Here is a 20,277-nt window from a genome sequence, read left to right as displayed (position 1 = left end):
TTCTAAATGACATTTAAAATGTTCAGCTCAGTAATGGAATGATAAAGAAGGGCACCCGGTGTTAGTACACATCAGTAAAAAGTACATTTTTTTTTATTAGTCAGAAACCAAAAAGATAGAACAAGATAATTAAAAAAAAAAAGTTTATTCCTGCTAGACTGCCACAGGAGTATCATGACTCAAAATGTAATAGTCACTGAATTCCTGCAGGAATCTAACTTCTTAAAAAGACATCAGACATCAAAGTCTGAGTCATGCCACATTAACCACCAATGGCCAAAGAAAAGTTTGAATACCACTGGAAAAGTTAAATATTAGATTTTCCCTGAAACATTTAAACTCAGAGAAGTAGGTATTGCGGTTGTCATACCGACTTGTGTGCATTCTTTACAGCCTTCCAGACGGATGTCTGCGCCCCCCCTTCCGTTGCTATGGTGACCCAAATAAATTCTCTCCTGAGATTCATTTCTCTCAGAGGCCGATGCATCAGGTCAAGCAGACAGGCAGGCCAGCAAATAACACACTGGCCCTAAACATTCTCACACTCTCCAGGCAGCGACAAAGAGCTATTCCTCCACATATCACGCACCCTATATCAATATTTTCAAAACTACGATTCCATTAGATTGAGAAAAAAATTATTCCAAGCTTTGGTATTTCTTTTATTTGTCTAACCAACAAGACGAATCCCTGCAAAAGGCAAAGGGTAAGAAGCTGAAAGTAGAAAATTCTCCAAACATCCACTTTGTCACCCTTATGTTCACCAGTAAGACCTAAACGGTAGTTGTCAGTAGAATAAAGAAAACTCTAAGGACTAGCGCTGTCTGACCACTGTAGAGCTTTAGCAGATAAGGGATTTAGTGTTTAGAATTAGAGGTTGGAGAGAGGGTTGTGGGAGAGACTGAGATAAAACCAAAAATATTCATGAAGGAAAGCATTTGGCTCATAGAAAATATGCAGACATAATTCTAGGGGGAAAAGTGTGAAAGACTTTTTGTCATTAGAGACACTATAGTTTAAAGCCTCTAGTGTTTGTACACCCTACCCCCCCCCCGCCATATATGTGAAATATGTATTGCATATAGTGTCAATACTTCTCAAGATAGAGCATCCTGACAACCAGCAGTTCACAATGACAGTATATATGTAACAGAAAACAAATAGATCCCTACATTCCCTAAAAATCCAAGTCTATTAATTTTACCCAAAGGTATACAACATTTTGACCCCAAACTAATACAAGGCACATAAAAAGAAAGAGCGAGTTAGGCATTCCACTCAAAGACTGCTCGTAATAATAGCTCACATGCATTAACATTCTCTGCCTCTTAGAAATGCCTCACCACAAACCTATAAAGTTTGTTACACCCATTTTCCAGATCGTGAAACTGAGCACAGAGGGAAAAATCACTTGCCAAAAGTCACACAGCCAAGAAGAATCAGCACTGGGGTTTAAATCTTAGCTCATTTGTCAGGGCTTGCTACCCCTGTGTTCTTCTGTCCCCGAGGGTCCCTGATGCCCTTGGATGAACCAGACCTTGACTAGAGACTCTCTATTTTCAAGTGTCTCTAGTGTTACAAGTGTTCTTTCTCTCTCTCTCTCTCTCTCTCTCTCTCTCTCTTACAGAGAGATCTATATCCTCCCAGTGCTTCCAGGCCACAGAATCAATGGCCAGATGTTTTCTGGGGAGTTTAGCACTGCTAGAACAAGACGCAACTTCTCTACCATCATTGCAGTCAGAAGCCAGAAACCATAGGCCACCAGAATTTTTTACTGAGCCCAGGGGAGCAGCCAGAGGCTACCACTGTCCTGGAGGAATGACTCTGATAGGGTGACAAAAGCAGCATATCTACACTTCCCATTTCCGTGCCATGCTTTCCCCAGAAGTGAGAAGAAAGAGCAGATTGGCTGCTCCCACACTTGTACCCAGGGACTCCAACCATACCTTAAGGAGAGAGTGATTCAACCCTAGGGTTGAATAAACCAGAATGGAAAGCTTTAAGCACACAACACGTGCAATGAGGTTACAGAGATTCAAAGAGAAAGAAGCAGAGTGAACAGGACAGAGCAAGCAAGCCAATAATACATAGTCAGTCACTTTTGTGCCCACTCCTCCTAGGCTCTGGGTCCCCACAGTGAGCCTGCCAGGGCCTGCTGTCCTCCCCTGTACATCCAGTTCCTTGGCACTTGGCTCTGTCCTTTCTCTCCACTATAGGTTTAAACCAAATTTGGTATTTTGAGGGTCAGCATGGGTATTTTTTCAGTGATTTTTGAATCTATTAACTGTTTTCTTATAAACCAGTGTCTTTCCCTTATTAGGATTTCAAAACTATATATACTGGAGAGTCTTTGGTCTTGAAATGCTAGTTGGATTCCTAATGACCATCAGTGCAATGGGACTGATGGTAAAGAATTTGCCTTAAAGGCAGCTAACTTTTGGAGGGGAATACATCTATACTATATAGCAAGGGATACCTGTTTTCAACATCAAAGGGGCTGCAAACATTCATATTCCTCCCCAAAGGACAGCTGGGAATCTTATAAGCAGAATCCTAGCGTGACTCACTTGTTAGCGTTTGCCGCCTGCGGCATAGAATGTCTCATCAACAAGACTTGAGGTTTTGGGTAACTGTCTCTTAAGTGGATTCAGCTCTTAACCTGGATTTCATATTTTCCTCCTTCATTTCAAATGATTTAATTTCTCAAGAATTAAATTATTTTTTTAGTGTTCTCCTAAATTAAATGAAGAGTAAATAAAAAGGCCTTGGACAAAAACTGAGTAATTTTATTTGGAATATGATAAATGTGATAGGTTGCAATAGCCTGAAAAAATCCCATTATATGCAATTAAAGAGCTACATTAATATAATTGTAGACTTCCTAGCATTTTAGCCGAGCACATACAGTATTTACAGATAATTGCATAGTAAGGGGGAAAATGCAAGCTGTGAGTCTAGCATGCATGTGACTCACATTGTCAAATTAAAACCTGGCTGGGTTTCTCCTTGAGTTATTATCTCTAAAAAGCTTAATTTTTATCTTTTCAAGATGGAAAAATGCACAGGCATGCAAACGGAATGTTTCCTGTTAAAAACCATACGTAGCACAATGAAATTACAGACACTATTAAAATAGTCATTTGGATAATACTAATTCCAAATTTCTAATTCTTTGACAAAAACTTTACTGAACAAAAAAGTCTAGAGTGAATTAATGCCGTAAACAGCATGCAGGGAGGATGAGTAACTTACTTTTATGCTTGTGAGACCTCTGATAGAAACATTGTTTGCATAGAAATGATGCCAACATTACAAAAAAGCCAATGAGTGATCTAAAGATATTGCAGAACAAGTGCGCAACTAGTAATGTGAGTTCATACTCTACTCTGTTGGCAATAAATTACAGTCTTGAAAATAATTAAATTCTCTAGATCTGTTTCCTCAAGTGTCAAACTCAATAGTTGAGTTAGGTATGCCACAGGTCTTCTTGATTTCTAGGAATTAAGATGTTATCTAATTGTTGAGGAGGTCCTGTAGGACCAATACTTTCCAGCGATCAGGTTGAATTATTAATCTGAATTTAGAAGCAACTCTACATTTTTAAAAATAAACTTTTCATTAATTTAAGTTCACCTACCCTCAGATATGGTAGGGAAATAACATAGGCCAGATAATTTCATTGTATAGTACTCTCCCCTTATCTGTAGGGGATACGTTCCAAGACTCCCAGTGGATGCCTAAAACTGCAGATAGTACCAAACCTTATACATACTTATGATAAAGTTTAACTTATAAATTAGGCAGATTAAGAGATTAATAACAATAACTAATTATGAAATAGAACATTCATAACATAATGTAATAAAAGTTATAGGAATTTGGCATTATTATATAAAATAAGAGTTACTTGAACACAAGCACTGCCATGTCAGTAAGATAACTGAGACAGCTAGTAAGTGACTAATGGGTGAGTAGTGTTGGATAGGTAGCATATACAGTGTGGTTACACTGGGCAAGGTGATGATATCTCAGGGTATCTCAGAGAGGAATGGTGCAAGATTCATCACACTACTCAGAATGGTGGGCAATTTAAAATTTATGAATTATTTCCAAAATTTTCTATTTAATATTTTTGGACTGCAGTTTATCGTGGATACCTGAAAACCGCAGATAAGAAGGGAGTACGGTATCAGGAACTACAATAGTGACTGTCACAGATACCGCATCACGCAGTATCTGTATACTCTATTGGAAAAAAGATGGAGTTTGTGTAGGCTGCTTTTACATTAAAGAGATTATAATCATTTTAAAGTCATTTAGCTTAAATACGTACCTGTGACCACAGTAATGATCACAGCAGTCATCATCTAAAATCTCTCATGAGTACTAGATATGGCATTGAGTGCATTGGATGCTTAATCCCAAGAAGCACCTTACAGAGAAGGTATTGTAACTATCTCCATTTTACAGATGCACAAAGTAAGCTTTGGAGAAGCTGGACAACTTGTCTAAGGCCACCCAACCGGCATGTGCAGGAGCCGGGACTTCGATTTAGGTAAGAATCTGAATCTAAAGCCATGCACAGACTGGTTTACACGTGGACTTAAAGTTATTTCCTTTTTCGTACTGCCCTCTAATCATTAAGGAGGTCAGAGGGAAGTAGATATAATAAAGACCCTCTACTTAATTTCCTCTGCCGAATTCGTGAAGAATAAGTCACCGATCCAGTCATCTTCCTCACTCCTGCCTCTGTATGATGGAAAACAAATGTTCTTGTTAAAGGGTTTAGATGGAAGCTATCAACAGAAATGAAATCTCAAATGATAGCTGCCCAGAACCACACAGCAATACATTATCACTCATATAGTTCATGGAACATTCATTTTCTTTAACATCAAGTTTAACTTTGCAGGAGGCAAGTTGTGTTATAAAACTGGAAAAAAAAAAAGTCCGGAAATGTTGATATGATTGTCTATCTAGCGGAAGGGAGACAATTTGCAGCAAAATAATTGGTACATTTTCCCACTGCATTATGTTTCTCAAAACATGTTACTGTGGGAGGAGATTAGCTTCCCCTTTCTTCAGGAAGAAAATGACTTGTCTCCTATAGTGAATAGAACTGTCATTCTGAGAGCTGACAAATGCTAACGACCTTTGGAGGTACAGTGTGCAAGCATCTAAAAAACAAATAAAATAAAACAAAGAATCCAGTAACCAAAGAAGGAAAGGCCATGAAAGGAAATAATACAGTAGAACCCTTAGACATAAAAAAAAAGTATTGGAAATCTGCTTAATGCTAGAAATAACACTCATACAGTAAAATGAAAGAAAACAGAAATAAATCATTCTAAATTAAAATCACTTTAATTAGTTTACTTTTTTATGTTAGGCTCCACAGCACCAAATCAAATATAACAAATTCTATTCTGTTTTACTAAACATGCAGTTGCACTAAGAAGACAATTAATAGAGCCGGCCACAGATGTTCAAAATAATAGTATTTGGACCGGGGATGGGATCACCAGCAGAGGTAGCACCCACTCCATCATGTATCTCTGTACCCTTGTTCCCCATGGTCCTTGTGGGATTAGAATGAGATTGGTGACAGAGATAAATAGACAGACCATAGGATAATGCAAGATGAGTAAGAATAATGCTGGGAGGCCATTATGACAGACCTGAATGAGATTTTGGCAGATGGTAGCAGTCAAGAGAAGTTTCTGGTCAATCCTGGTCTCCCTTTTTCCTGTCAGAAAAGGCCCTCAAATAATGACATCTTTATGGCAGTATTTTCTTTTCACTTTTTTTTTTAAGCACATAAAAGTCTGCAACTGATAAAATTTAGATTTTTGTCAGTCAAGATAGAGTATTTACTTTCTTGTTACCCTAAGTATAGTCCCAAGTGCTTATCATAGTAGAACTGGGGGTTGCTGCTAAAAACTAGTGTTCTTTAAAAGGCGGGGGTGGGGTGTGGAACAATGTAAAGCACTGTTCTGTATTTCAAGGACATGGAGATGTTAGAAGTGGAAGAGTCTTCAACAGATTTCCTAAAGGTCTGTGTAAGAAATGTGGTTCTTCACAAATAATCATAACAGTAATACATGACCATTACCTACTGAGCACTTACTGTGTGTCCTGCTCTGAACTAAGTACTTAACATATGTGAAATTATTTGCTCTTCACTATTCTATGAAATGTACTCTCAGCGTCCTTATTTTAAAGATGAAGAAACAGGATTAGAGAGTCTGAATACTGATTCAAGGCACAGCTTGTAAGTGGTCAAGTTTAGATTTGGTAATTTTTTTCTTGGAAGCTAGACATTGTGAATTTTACACTGTTGGATGTTGGATATGTTTGTATTCTTTTCCCGAGCTGTGTTCTGGAATATAGTTAAGTTCCTTGGAAACAATTTGATTCTTTCAGGTCTTGCTTTTAAGCTTTGCTAGGCAGGACCAGACTAGTTAAGTCAAGGGCTAAATATTCTCCACTACTAAGGCAAAATCTTTGAGAAACTTGATGAATTATGAGGTTTTATACTCTGGCTCGTGGGGACAGGAAATGGTCCCAGGCCTGTGTGAGCTCCTAGAGTATTTTCCCTCTAGTCTTTTCAGGTGGTTCTCTCCCCAGTTTTTGTAGTTTCCTCACACGCATGTGCTCAGCCAAAGACTGAAGGGGGCCCCTCTGTAGATATCCGTAGATATCTGTAGAGCTCTCTCTCCAAGTAGCCCTCTTCTCTCCAATACTCTACCCTGTAAATTCTGGCCCTGGCTTCCCTGGACTTTTAGCTCCGTCTTCTCAACTCAGGGAGACTGCCCTGTTCTACCTGGGTTTCCCTTCCCTGCACCTCAGCCTAGAAACTCTTCCCAGGCAGTAAGCAGGGGTAATTGTGGAACTCGCCTTACTTGTTTCCCATAACTCAGGGACCACTGTCCTTCATGGCACGAGGTCTAATGTCTTAAAACTGTCCTTTGTTGTTATATATGTTGCCCGATTTCCTAGTTGTTTCAGAAAGGAAGGTAAATCTAGCCCTGATCACTGCACCTTGGCCAGCAGCAGATGTCCTCAAGCTCAGTTTTGAAGCTAAGCCATCAAGTTTCAAAACCTGAGGTCATAAACTGCTAACCTAATTTTGATGAAATCATTGGGACCGGAGGTTAAATAAAGAACTAAAAAATATACCATAAAAAATAAGTCTCTTTCATTATAATACAATTATTTTTTTTTTCTAAAATGCCATTATGTGTACAGTGACATTAGAAAGGGGTGGGAGAAATAGATTCAGATCCTCTGTGGGTTAAATATTTTCACCTAGGCTCAACTACCAGGTTTTCATCTGAGGGAATGCTCACATTTTCTTGGAGCATTAGTCCTGGGAGACCATCCATAGAAATTTTAGGAAAATGGCAGGCAGCATTCTTTATGTTCATGAATCTCACATATCTTACCCACATAGAGTCTGATTAAGGTGGGGTTTAGTGATGTTTCTGACCATCAGAGGAAATCTGAGCACTGCAGATATATCTCACTTTATTCGCCAGATCTGTTCCTAAAGAACTGTGTTTAAATTAAATTTGAGTAAATTGAATGATTCTAAATGCACCAGTCTAATGTTTTAAAACTGTCCTTTGTTTAAAATAGTGAAGCTTTCTGTTTAAAATAATAGTAATCTCTTTTGTGAATTGAATCAGTTTCCTTAGTCTTCATGGAAGGCTGTGTAGCATTGTGGTTAAGGGCATAGGTTTAGGTAACTGGCAGGCCTGGGAGCAAATCCCAGATTCCTATGTGACCTCGGCCAAGTCACTTAACTCATCAAAGCCTCAGATTTTTCTTCTATAAAATGAGGATGATAAGAATACCCACCTCTTGGGTTGATAGCGTGAGCTAATCCCTGTAAAAGTGCTTAGTGATAGTCTGATGCTTAGCACTAAATAAAAGTTAACTATCATTAGCTCCCTTACATAGAAAAAAATGCAAGCTCATACAATCAAAGAAAATGAGAAATAAGAAATTGTCATCTCTAGCTAAAAATCTTTCCAAACATATGCTGCGTTTTAGTCTGATTTTAAATATATTAAAAGTTAGACTACCTAGCAATTTCTTAGAAAAGTTTTATAATTAAAATAGTTCACTCTTCTTAAATTTTCATTTATTTAATGTCATTCAATATTACTTATGTACCATGGTAACTAATTCTGCAGTGTTCATATCCTTTGGATATTATTAGATAATTACTTCAACACACCGTAGTCCTTAAGTTACCATTTTAATCAGCTACGCATATTCATTATTTATTTATTTTCACCTAACTTACATGAATCAAATCATTTAGCACTAAACATTTCTATCACTTTCCATGAACACAATTTTTAAAATATGATAATTCAGATAATGCTTCCCTCAGAATCATAGGAAAAGGAAAATTCCAATGTCCTTTTAATCTATTTCTAATTTATACCCAAACATATCTACTTGGACAGCCATACCATACTTCAGATTAGACATTAATATCAGCCCAAGAAAGCAGATTAGCCCTAAAAGAATTGACTCAGTAAGCCTACATGAATAAGTATAATCATTATCATTTTTTTTCATAATTTTTCCTTAGGATCTCCCAATACATCTGTGTTTAAGAATGAATTCTAAGTATATGTAGGGTTGACTCTATTTTAATTTGATAAATCTGGCAACTCTTAACATGTTTGAAACATGCATATGCTTGTATATTCACAAACTCTAGAAAAGGCTATATGTGAACATAACTGTGCAAGTTGGTAGAATAATTAAAATCCTAAAGGTTGTCAATGGTATAAACTATGAATATTTATCACATCTGAACACATCTTAGTATAATTTCTTTCCCTGGAGATTCCAACAGGTTTTAATGCAATACAAATGTAAAATGTCACCAATTTATTTAAATACAGCCTCTAAATCAAACACTAAGATGGCAAAAGAAGGCAAACTTAGTCCTCATTTCAGAAATATCTTGTCATCAGATGCATTGTTATTTTATGTTAGTAGCCATTTGAAGTACCTAGCAGACAACAAGAGGTCCACACCAATGCCAGTTTCAATTAATTCAAGATGGAAAATTCCATGTGACACTATCAAACACTTTACCAAAATTGAGATAGATTGCATCTACAACTGCACATTACTTTTATCTACTTATCTTGAAGTTCTATCAAAAAAAGCAATCAAGTTTTTCTGGCATGATTTGCTCTTTTTAAATTTCTATTTTGTAATGTCCATTATCATTATATGTTTCATCAGTGCTTGCAGATTTTCTATTAATGTTCATTCCATTCTTTCAATATAGACCGAACATGCTTTTGCTGTATAATTATGTCAGTGTTGTTCATTTTCTTAAAGAACAACAATAATTATTATCATTAGGATAATGCTCAAGAAATTACTCTTCATATTTGGGTTGATTAACAGATCCAGATCAATTCTACTTATACTCAATTCTACTTATATACTTATTGCACATTTACTAATTACTTATTACTCTGCCAGAGTAGGAGAGACAGATTTAAAAAAGCGAACTTTCCTCTGGAAGCCATTGATCTCATTGATAAGATAAAATACAGACTAATGGGAATTGTACATTCATTGGTACCCAGTGTTCTGCAAACTATAGCAGCTTAAATAAATAAATAATCTCATTAAAATTCAAGTTTTCATGCCTTATTTCCAGAAGTTCTGATTCAGCATTTGTGTTTGCAAAAAGCAACACCCCCTCCCCCTACCCAGGTAATTTCAGCAGAAGCATTTCTTAAACTACACTTGAGAAAAACTGACATGGACAGTCAAAATATGAGAGAACTAGAATAGAGTTCAGCCATTATAGGTCAATGTCATACAATAAGACTTTCCAACAGAGTTAGGACTTTAAGGATAGCAAACTAGCAGAGTTCTTACAGTATAACTTGTATTTGCAGGGCTAGAACTGTTTGACATATATTTGATTCATAAAGGTGGACATCTTTATGATTCATATACTCTGATCTTTCGCAATTGGGCCAAACCAATTAAGCAATGCAGGAAACATTACAATAACTTACCCACTCAAAAATAAGCATGTATGCTTGTCAAAGGAATTAAAATAAATTTAACACTGAGAAGAATTTACCTGGATTGCTTTCACATTTATACATTGGATACATTCCAGAACTTATAAATTTATCAATTTTTTTAGTGACTATCCAGAAAGCAATACTTAGACATGATTTCAGAGTCACCGGGAGATTTTATCCCATGAGAAACCTTGCAATACTCCTGTGAAAGCCTGTAGTGTTAAATATGATTGCTTTAGATTCATGAGGTATCAAATAAAAATTAGTATTTGAACATGTATAACTGCCTTTCTCCAAATATCTCAGACTGGTCTACTGTATTATTTCACTCTTTATATTATCCATGTAAAACCAACATATCAGTCAGGGTCCAACCAGGAAAATGGTATTTAAAACAAAGGGTATTTAGTTAGGGAACATTTTTGTTGAACAGGTGATGAAAGAGATGACTAACCTAAGGGGACACAGGAAGTCTCTTCCTCTAAGCCCAATGGAGAGTTTGTGTTGTTGCTTCCACTGCCCAGAGGTAGGGGCACCTAACTGAAGCCAAAACTATGGGGGCTCATCTGGAGTGAGTAGAATAATGGAGAAGAAGCAGCGCAGGCAGAAAAAGGGGAAGAGAAGTACCCTGCCTCTCCCTTCCTCCTACATGCCAATCTCCTGCAGGTGCTTCCCTCCCACAGCTGAACCCAGCAAAAACGCCAGCTGACATGTGACCTTTGAAAACAGTTAGGTCTCTGTTCCCCAGAGTAGGTCAGGAAAAGGACAAGAAAGGGGTCTGAGAGCAATAAGTCAAGGACTATCTAGAAAAGGTGATGGCAATGTTGACGGTGGTGGTGATTATTATTATTTTTATAGTTTTCCTTTAAAACAGAGAAGCCGAGTTTGCACAAGGAATTGGAAATTTTTACAGCTTCTCAATCCAGTATTTTACTTATTCAAAAATTCATGCTGCCTCCAAATATATTACAATTTATCCTCTCATTCTTCACTGCTCTAGTTTCCTAGGATTTAAAATTCGATGCTTGAATAAGCTTCATTATTCTTTTATAATATGACCGAATGCAAATTCTTTCTCCCTACTCATCTACTCATTTTACTTATGTCAGAAGATATTCTTATATTGTTCTTGATATCTTTTTAATTGTCCAAACGTCTTTACTTTGCATTTTTTATAAAACGCACATTTCTAAAGAACAGTCTAGCTACCATTTAGCTACCATAATTTTATTCTCATCTACACTCATCATTGGAATTTTTGTATCTAGTGATTTCTATTCTGCAGGCAGAATTCCATATACTAGTCCCTTTAGCCCATTTATGAAGTAAAAAGGATGCACTAAGAACAAAGTTTGCTGTTTCCCAACCCCACACACATGCAGAAAAAATCGATCATATGAATTAAACACTGTGTAGAGCTTTGTGTTTAGCAAAGTGCTTTGCATACTGTGTCGTGTGTGTGTGTGTGTGTGTGTGTGTATGTGTGTGTGTGTAAACAGAATAAACAGAATGGCTTCAAGGAAGACAAACAAAATAACACAATTGTAGGATCACGTTTCCATCCATATATATATATGCATATATACATAAATGCAACACATAAATGACTTAACAGTTACGTAATCTTGTTCTCACAAACAGTTACCCAAAGTCCACAGATTATACTTCAGTTGATCCTCATTTCTCCTTAATAACCAATTTCTAGTCTCATGAGGGCAGTCTCCTCACCAGCCACTCAACACCTCCCATGTTCAACTTGAGCTTCATTTTTCCAGTCTACTTTCCCCCACACTCCATTAATTCTGACTTCTCCATTCCCCAAAGCCCATCTGAGTCCATCTTCTTCATGTAATTTATTATGATGGGCCAGCCCAGAGGGATCCCTCTCCCTTCTCTTGAACTTCTATTAGACTGAGGTCCATGGCTTAATTGTTTATTAATTATCTCAGATATGTACTTTGTATCTTTAAATATCCTTTAAACTCTTGAAAACAGGATCTGTAGTTTAAATCCTATAATATTGTTAAGTAAAGAGTAACTACCCAAAATGTATTTACTAGATGCCGCTGAAGTTTCATAATCAGTCCTAGAAAGGTGTTTTTGAAGTCAACAAAGGTGATGGGGAAAAGGCAAAAAGGAATGATGTAACAGGGCAAGATGAGAAAGGACAAATGAGAGACCACTAACCTGGAAAGAAGCAGAAATCAATCAATTTCAGGTATGCAGGAGTAGATCTCCTTTAAAGAAACTTCTCATATATTTAGGGGAAATTTCCAAGACACTTTTTTTCCCCTTTGGAAAAAAAATCATATTTTTATCTGCACTGATTAAATTTCTTTTGTTTTAGGCAGCAATATATTTTTGCTGCCTCTCACGTCTTGAAAAATAACACTGAGGAATTTCATTTCATAGTCACTCTTTATTATCTGTCTTCTACCCAGTCTTAATTCAGTTTCATCAGGAGGATCAAATCTAAAAGCCATCTGTAGCCTGATTAGGTGTTCACTAAATGTGATTTTAAAACTCAAAGCTCATGATATCATTCTCGCAGCCTCCTGAAGGTCAACGGAGATTACACCAGTGACAATTAACATGGCTTCCCCTCAAGGTGTCTCCCCGCACCTGGACCATATCATTCTGACCTATCTCCTCATTTAAACCTCTCAACACCAATATGTCTTCAACTTAAAAATCAATTTTCTCCCTGTTTCAGTTTCTTTTTCACAGTTGCTTCTTCATTTAATCTTCAGGGTCATCTCAATCCCCATAAATCTAAACATAGCAATCAAATGTCTTCTCTCTTTAAAATGTCTCGCCACAGGTGGGGTGCAAATGCCCCCTCTTGATGGATTGGGCAATTTAAAAGAAAGATGGTGAACAGAGGAAATTATATCTCCAGAGAAAGGCCATTTTATCAGAAACATGGGGGTGGAAGAGCAGTTTTTGTTTTTGTTATTGAAAGGGTTTATGTTTTAACCTCTGCTTTCAGAATGCTTTTTTCTTGAAAAAACAATCTTACCATTTATGAATGAGATCTGAAAATCAAGGTTTTGATAGCCCACTACAAGTGTTTTGTTTACTAAAATGAGAAGACTCCTACTAAATCTGAAGTGGGCTTAGTCTTCCCCTCTCTATGGATAGCTACTGTACCACTTTAAATGTCTGCAGTATTCTTCATGCGAGGGTTCTCTGTATTTATGCTTGCTCGTTTTCTTACTAAATGAATACTTAGTGGGCATTTATGATCAGCAAGATATTGAGGTAGGTGCTGTAGGGCCAATTAAGATTAATATGACACAGCCTCTCTTCTCAGTGATATAGAGGTGATGGACATGGATATAGGTAAGCTACTTATATCTATAAAGAAAGGCAAGTAGTATACTTCATTTGTTGATTCAACAAGTATTTACTGAGTGCTTTCTCTGCCAGACACTGAGGATACAAGAGAAAGAAAAACAGACTCCTTTCTTTCCCTCTAAGAGATTCTAGTCTTGCAAGTGGGTGACAAACATTAATAGAATGATCATTATGGCATCATGAGACACGAGTGTTCTGAAGTATTCTGAAGGCCACATATATCAAAGGGGACTGACAGACACAACAATTGGAGACATGATTTTGGGCTGAGATCTTAGAATGTATATGAGGTGACAAGGCTGGGAGGCTGGGAAAGAACATTCCAGATATGGCCAGATAAAGAAAAACTGTTGTGGGAGTTTTCAGATGGAGAAATCCTTTCAAGAAGGAGTGGGAAGAGACATATCCTAGAGTAAACAGACCGCTAATGTTGACCTTCTGTAAGGGTAGGACTTCGTCAAGAACAGATGATGGGGAGAAGAGTCTAAGCCAGAGAAGGCAGAGAGGCGGGCCAGGATGAACAGTATTCAGGGAGACAGGAATAGCATGATTTAGTTAGGTATACGTAGGGAATTCAGCAAAGAAGCTGGGAGGGAAGGAGACTGAAACGTGGGGGGTCTCACTCATCTGGGCTAAGAGGTTTGGGATTTTTCTAGGCATACGATGCAAAAACACTGAAGGCTTCAGAGCAGGCCTATCGTGGGACTGGATTCATGTGTTAAGGATATCAATCTGAACCTGAAATATCAATCAGCCATTCCTGGCAGCAGGAATGGAAAGGAAGATATAGATACATGAGATAGTCACAGAGGTAGATCTAGCAAAATGAATCTTTAACCCACTTTCAGTTTGCCCCGAGAATACTTGCCGGTGTCACTTGCAGCTACAGCATTTACTCCAAGATAAATCGTGGATCACAGTCCTAGCCTTATCCCCAAAGCCTGCCATGAAATATCTCACTTTTATTATTTTCTCATCACTCTAGTATATTGATAGTCTTTGGAAACAAATGACATCATTCTATATAGCATTTTGGTTTTAGTAGTGGTATTTACATTTACAAAATATAGTAATTCTCAATCACTGAAAATGTCAAATCCTAGAAAACATGGCATCCCTACATGTGATGTTAACATCATTCTCAAACAGTTTTTAACCGGAGATTCATTTGATGAATCTGATTTTTGTGCACTTTTCTGTTACATTAGGATTAGAGACAAGTTCTTTTTAGAAATACCTCCAAGAAGTTTTTATATTTTATTTTCACATTGAAAACCAGTCAGATACCCTTCAGCCTCAAAGAGCATGATTATGTAAAATTACATTAATACTGGCAGGAAGTCGCACTTTTTCTAAACAGGAAATGGGCTAAAGGAGGTTTTACATATTTAGGAGCTGTAAAGAAATTTTGAGAAAAAGGGAGCTAGACCCCATGCTAGGAGCTTCTCATAAACTGTTTTACTGAATCCCCAGGAATCCTTAAAATGGGTATTAGTATCCTTTCTATAGAAGTGAGAAACTGAGGCTCAAAGAAATTACTTGCCGAAAAGAAGGAAAATAAGTTATGAAACCAAGATCTGACTTCAAGATCAGCTTGTTTTACTTCAAGACAAAAATAACACTCAAAGCCTTTCTTCTCTCCTAGTTTGCAATTTTTACCCTGTTCACCATTCCTCAGACTCTATTGACATTCAAAACAGATTCTCAGTGCTCTGCAAACCTCTGATTGAATATGGGAAATTCCCAAAGGGTCACCCAGCCAATGTCACACATATTTATCTCTGGGATAAGAAAAAGAAGATCTTCAATAAAACATACAATTGGAAGAGTAGAGATAAAATAATTTATTTCAGAGGTGCTGGGCCCATCTCTCCCTGAAATTTCAATGGCAGGGCATTTGCAGGACTTAAAAACCAGCTAGTGGATTCAGGATGTTAACTTTCATTTTCCTGTTTTTATTTTCCATATAAGGATCAAAGGACGAAGAACTCTTGTCAAAGCTCATAATTCCCTAATTACTTAATAATTAACAGTGAAAATCTGATTTTCAAAGTTGTTTAATGGTCATGCAATAAATCAACAGGAGACGACTGTTGATGCTGCAGCTCAGGTCCAAAGAGGTATGTGATGTTGCAGTTACTGTTATTTCAAAAATGGAAACAGAAAAGCCATAACCACAATATTGCCTGGGATTCCCGGTCACCCCCTATACCAGGTAAAATGTCTTTCAGACGTGGATGGGGTCAAGGAGGAGACTGTTACATATCAAGTTTTTTCCCCAACCAGTCTTTGTCATAGCAGGTAAAAATAAAGTTGATCATTAGGCAGAGGGAAAAAAAATGAACCAATTGTTAAGCATATTGCATTATTCTTAGAGTTGTTTTCTGACTTCTGTTACCACCACCAGCTGTGAATTTCAGCATTAATCATCTATGGGCATCTAAAGTATACTGATATTGTAATTTAAAACCATTATACCAAGTTTCTCTGCTCCAGCTCCTCATTCCTGACAACAAACAGGAAGGTGAAATGCAAAGTAGCCATAAAAAATAAGAGAGAACAAAAGAATAATAAACAGACAACTTTATATTAGTCATGGGAATAATTAGAACCCATCCACACAGTTCTCTGAAGGTCTATCCATGAGCGGTAACATCGTTAAAAGAGGGGAATGGGCTTATTTCTGGATTATCACTGAAAGGAAGTATTTCAAGAAGACTTGACCTTACAAAATATTATAGAGTAGCCCCTAAAAGGGGTTGCCCTGGCACAGAACTCTCTTCCTCCTTCATAGAAAAAATTAAAGCCATCAAAATCTTGCAATTTTGACCAAATCCATGAATTGGTCTACAGTGCACATGGCCTCTCCTCTTTCCTGTTAGATAGGTTATAACGTCTCCCATCAAAAGACACTCCTAATTGTACTTTGCTTTCTGTCTCCTCTCACGTTCTGGTTCTTCTAGTTATCACCTCTTTCCTCCTTTTTCTTGACAGCATTTAACATGCTCAAGTCTCTTCCACATTAAAAAAAAAAAAATCCATCAGCCCTCCATCCAACCTCCAGCTGACAATAATTCTTTCTTATTCCTGTTCTGTCCTACACAAATCTGCCCCATTTTCCTTATCTCCCTCATTCCTCGTGTCCTTTAAATCTGGACTTCCACTTTGCACTTCACTAAAACTGCTCTTCAAGATGACCACTGATCCCCATGTTGCTAAATCCAATGGTCACTTTTCAGTTATCATTTTCTGACTTCTCAGCAGTATATGATATTATTGAAATCTTGAAATTCTCTTTTTTTTTTATTGACAGCGTATACTTTTCTTCCGACCACTTTGGTCACTCTTCGTGTTCTACTGGTTCCATAACTTTGATGTTTCTCCGGATTCACTCCTTTCACTTAAAGGAGCTTAGACATTCCAATGACTCCAAGTACCATTACTAATTAGACTGATGAGTTTGTAGTTGATATCTCCAGGTCAGAACTGACTTCTAAGTTCCAGACCAATATATCTAAAAGCCAGTTGGACATCCCAACTTGTTCTCTTGCAAGAATCTTAAATTCAACATGTGTAAAAAAGAACATAACTTCTCTCCAAACTTGTTTCTATCTTGGTAAATGACATTACTAAGTAACTACTTACTCAAATATTGAAATCAGGAATCTGGGAATGATTCTTGGAATGTTTTTTCTCCTTTCTCTATCTCTCACCACTCGTATTAAATCAACTATAAGTCTATCCATTCATTTATTCATTCCATAAATATTTATGGCATCTATCACCCATATTAGGTGCTGTGGGGAGCAGAACAGCCAAACTCCCTGCCTTCGTGGAACTTACGGTTTAGTGTGGAAAACAGTAGTCACTAAACAAGTAAAGAAACAATAAGAAAGCAAGAAATACAGGTAAAAATGAAACAGATTGAAAGATAATCGTGCCTGGACTACATCTGGGGCAACAAAGAAATAAAGAAGCATATGGCACTGAGACGTATTGGGAGGTAGAATTGAAAGGTTTTCCTGATTCAGTAGATGTCAGCATCAAAGGGAAAAGAGAAATCACTATATATTTACAGGTCCTCAACTGAATAGATGGGTAGATGGTAGTGCTTTTAACTGAGGTGATGGAAAGGTGGGAAATCAACAGGTAAGTTTTAGATGTGTTGAGGTTGAAATGTCTGTTAAGACTCCCGAATGGGCTTGTCGAGTAGCAGTTGGGGTTATAAGCTTAGAACTTCAAGGAGAAGTTTAGGCCTGAGACATAAACTTGTGATTTAGCAGTGTACAGACATTAAGATCACCTAGAAAAAAGTATAGACAATACACTGTATAGAGAGAAGGAAAGCAATTCCAGGATTGACCCTGATGAACTCCATCACAAATGGTTAAAAGGGAGAAAAATAGTTAGAAAGAGACTGAAGTGTAGGTTAGGAAAAAAAATAAAATTAAATAAAAATAAATAAATAAGCCAAGAAGAAGAATAAATAGCAAAAGAAAAAAAAAAACAAATTAAGTGACGGTGACTGTGACAGAGGCAGTGTTAAGAGAAATGGTGAGGGCATAGAATGGAAATAGCTCTATTATCTAAATATTTTTTAAATATGCCTCATTCATTCCATCCTAACTCAAGTTTAAACCAGTATCATTGCTCACATGTATCACTCTTGCATCTCCTTCCACTTAAGTCCCATCCCACGTCCAGAATGATCTTGCTAAAAATCAGTTCTGAGCATGTCACTCCCCTGACCCACTTAAGATACAGACCACACTCCTCGTGATACCTTAAACAGCGCCCGCCGCCTGGCCCCTGCCTGCTGCTTCCATCTCATCTCATTCCACTCTCCTTTCAAGTTCAGTGCATCGACCATAGTGAAGATCTAAGATTCCAGGCACACCTAACATTAGGGCATCTCGGGATCGATTCTGAGTCAGAGAAAAAGTGAAATGAGGAAAGTGCATGTACGTAAGCTTGAGGGACATGTCCTAGGTGTTAACCAGGTAAGGTGTTCAATTCGTAACAATTGAACTGACTCTTCCATTCTTGCTTTTTTTTTTCCCCAATTTGGATCATGCTCCCACTTCAGGACTATTCTTTCACTTCTGTTGACAACTCCCACAGTCAGGGAGGAACCCTAAAGCTACTTGCTGTATGCATACCTTGTACTACTGGGCCTTTTCCAGAAGAGCTATGCTTCTTATGTTCTCAACTAGATTGTAAACTCTTTAAAGCTGGGAAACATCAAAGGCCAAGAGTATGGACACCTATGTTTGAATCCTAGTTTCTGGAGTCCTTGGGCCATTTTTTTTTTAAAACCTCTCTGGGCCTCAATTTCTCTATCCGTGAAATTCATATAATAATATGTACCGACTTTATAGGGTTGTTTTAAGGACTCCGTGGGAGAACCGTAAAGTGCTTACTGCAATGCCTGGACTTAGTGAACACTCGACAAATCCCATTATCGTAATTTTTACTATTATTAGTATTTTCTAGATTTTAGAATGCTTTACACCATACTTAACAAAGTTGGTGCTTAACGAACACTGGTTGGCTAGCTGATAAATCCTATGGAACTGAATGTTTTCCTATGACTGATATGGTATATTATTCAAGGACAAGAGTGGTACACCCATCCTTATGATTAATTCTTTCTTTCATTTTCATGTTGAGTTATGTAAATCAAGCTTGCACATTTCACCCTTCAGACATAAATAGAGTGGTTCTAATTTGATCTAACCTAAGATGGGAGTGGGAGGGGGATACAGAAGACTGTAGAAGTTAAAACTTTCTGGTATAAATGAAACAGCAGGCTGCCTTATGTTTTCAACATTAGCATTTAAGTTCACTGCAGCTGAACTCAATTCGTATCAGTGGAGATTTATATCAAACAGTGGGAAGGCAAGTCATATCCTATTGCTGTCTCGCAGAATTAGCATCAGGAATGTAGCCAATTTTAGCACAAATAAATGGTAGTTAGAGAAGTAACTTGTATGATCGAGTCCTATAATGGTCATTCTTTGATTTAGAAATATGTTCTAAACCTGTCACTTTGCATGAGCTTGATTTTCAAAGGACAGAAGAAAAAAATAACTACGTTTTCTCTCATGGGAATAGCACAATATATAATAACAAAATAGAGAAAGTTAAAATTCTCCTCACTATTTTATCATTTTAAGTGTATAGAAAATAACTTTAAGTAATAGATGCATGCTTAAGGATTAAATTACAGACAATATAGCTCACTATCATTACTGTTACACATCACTAAACCAAGACGGTCCTAAAACTGTCATCTTGTCGACAGTCAAAAGACAGCTTAAACACTGTTGAATTTTATTTCTTTTATCTCCTTTATGAAGTAAGAGAAGCACTTTATAAGAGTCACATACAAATGAAGGAAAAAACTGGTTTAGTGAATAAAATGAAGGTAGGTTTAGGGCAGGAAGGGAACTTAGAGATCATCATTTCACACCCCTCAATTTAACAATGAGGAAACAAAGACCCAAACAATCAAAATAGCCGGACCAGGGACACATGTGATGGGGCACTGCATCTACATTTCTTCCCACAACTAATTCCCAAACCTATCCAAACAGAGGTCACCTGGGAACAAACATACAGGTTCCTGGACACACAGACTTGCAGAATCAGACTCTCTGGGGAGTGGAATTTAAAATCCTATGGATTTAAAAAGCTCCCCAGATGACTCAAATGAAGGACCAATGTTTGTGAAGCACCAACCCCTCTATTTAGTTTCTGTGTTATGTGCTGTTGAACTGGCTTTGACTCCCAATGACTCTATAAATAAGTGATATCCATAATGTCCTGTCCTCAACAGCCC

At 37.3% G+C, this 20,277-nt stretch overlaps 1 long non-coding RNA gene across 3 annotated transcripts in view; it reads right to left on the bottom strand.

Moving 5' to 3' along the window:
* LOC111743555 overlaps positions 1 to 20,277 on the bottom strand; it is a 339,938-nt gene that overhangs the window by 227,804 nt on the left and 91,857 nt on the right. The gene's annotated exons all lie outside the window — the stretch shown is intronic.

The sequence above is a fragment of the Pteropus vampyrus genome, unplaced genomic scaffold (genome assembly GCF_000151845.1).
Source record: "Pteropus vampyrus isolate Shadow unplaced genomic scaffold, Pvam_2.0 Scaffold116, whole genome shotgun sequence".
Classification (NCBI taxonomy): domain Eukaryota; kingdom Metazoa; phylum Chordata; class Mammalia; order Chiroptera; family Pteropodidae; genus Pteropus; species Pteropus vampyrus.
Note: the sequence above shows the minus strand (reverse complement) of the source record. Positions and strands in the feature narration are given on the sequence as shown.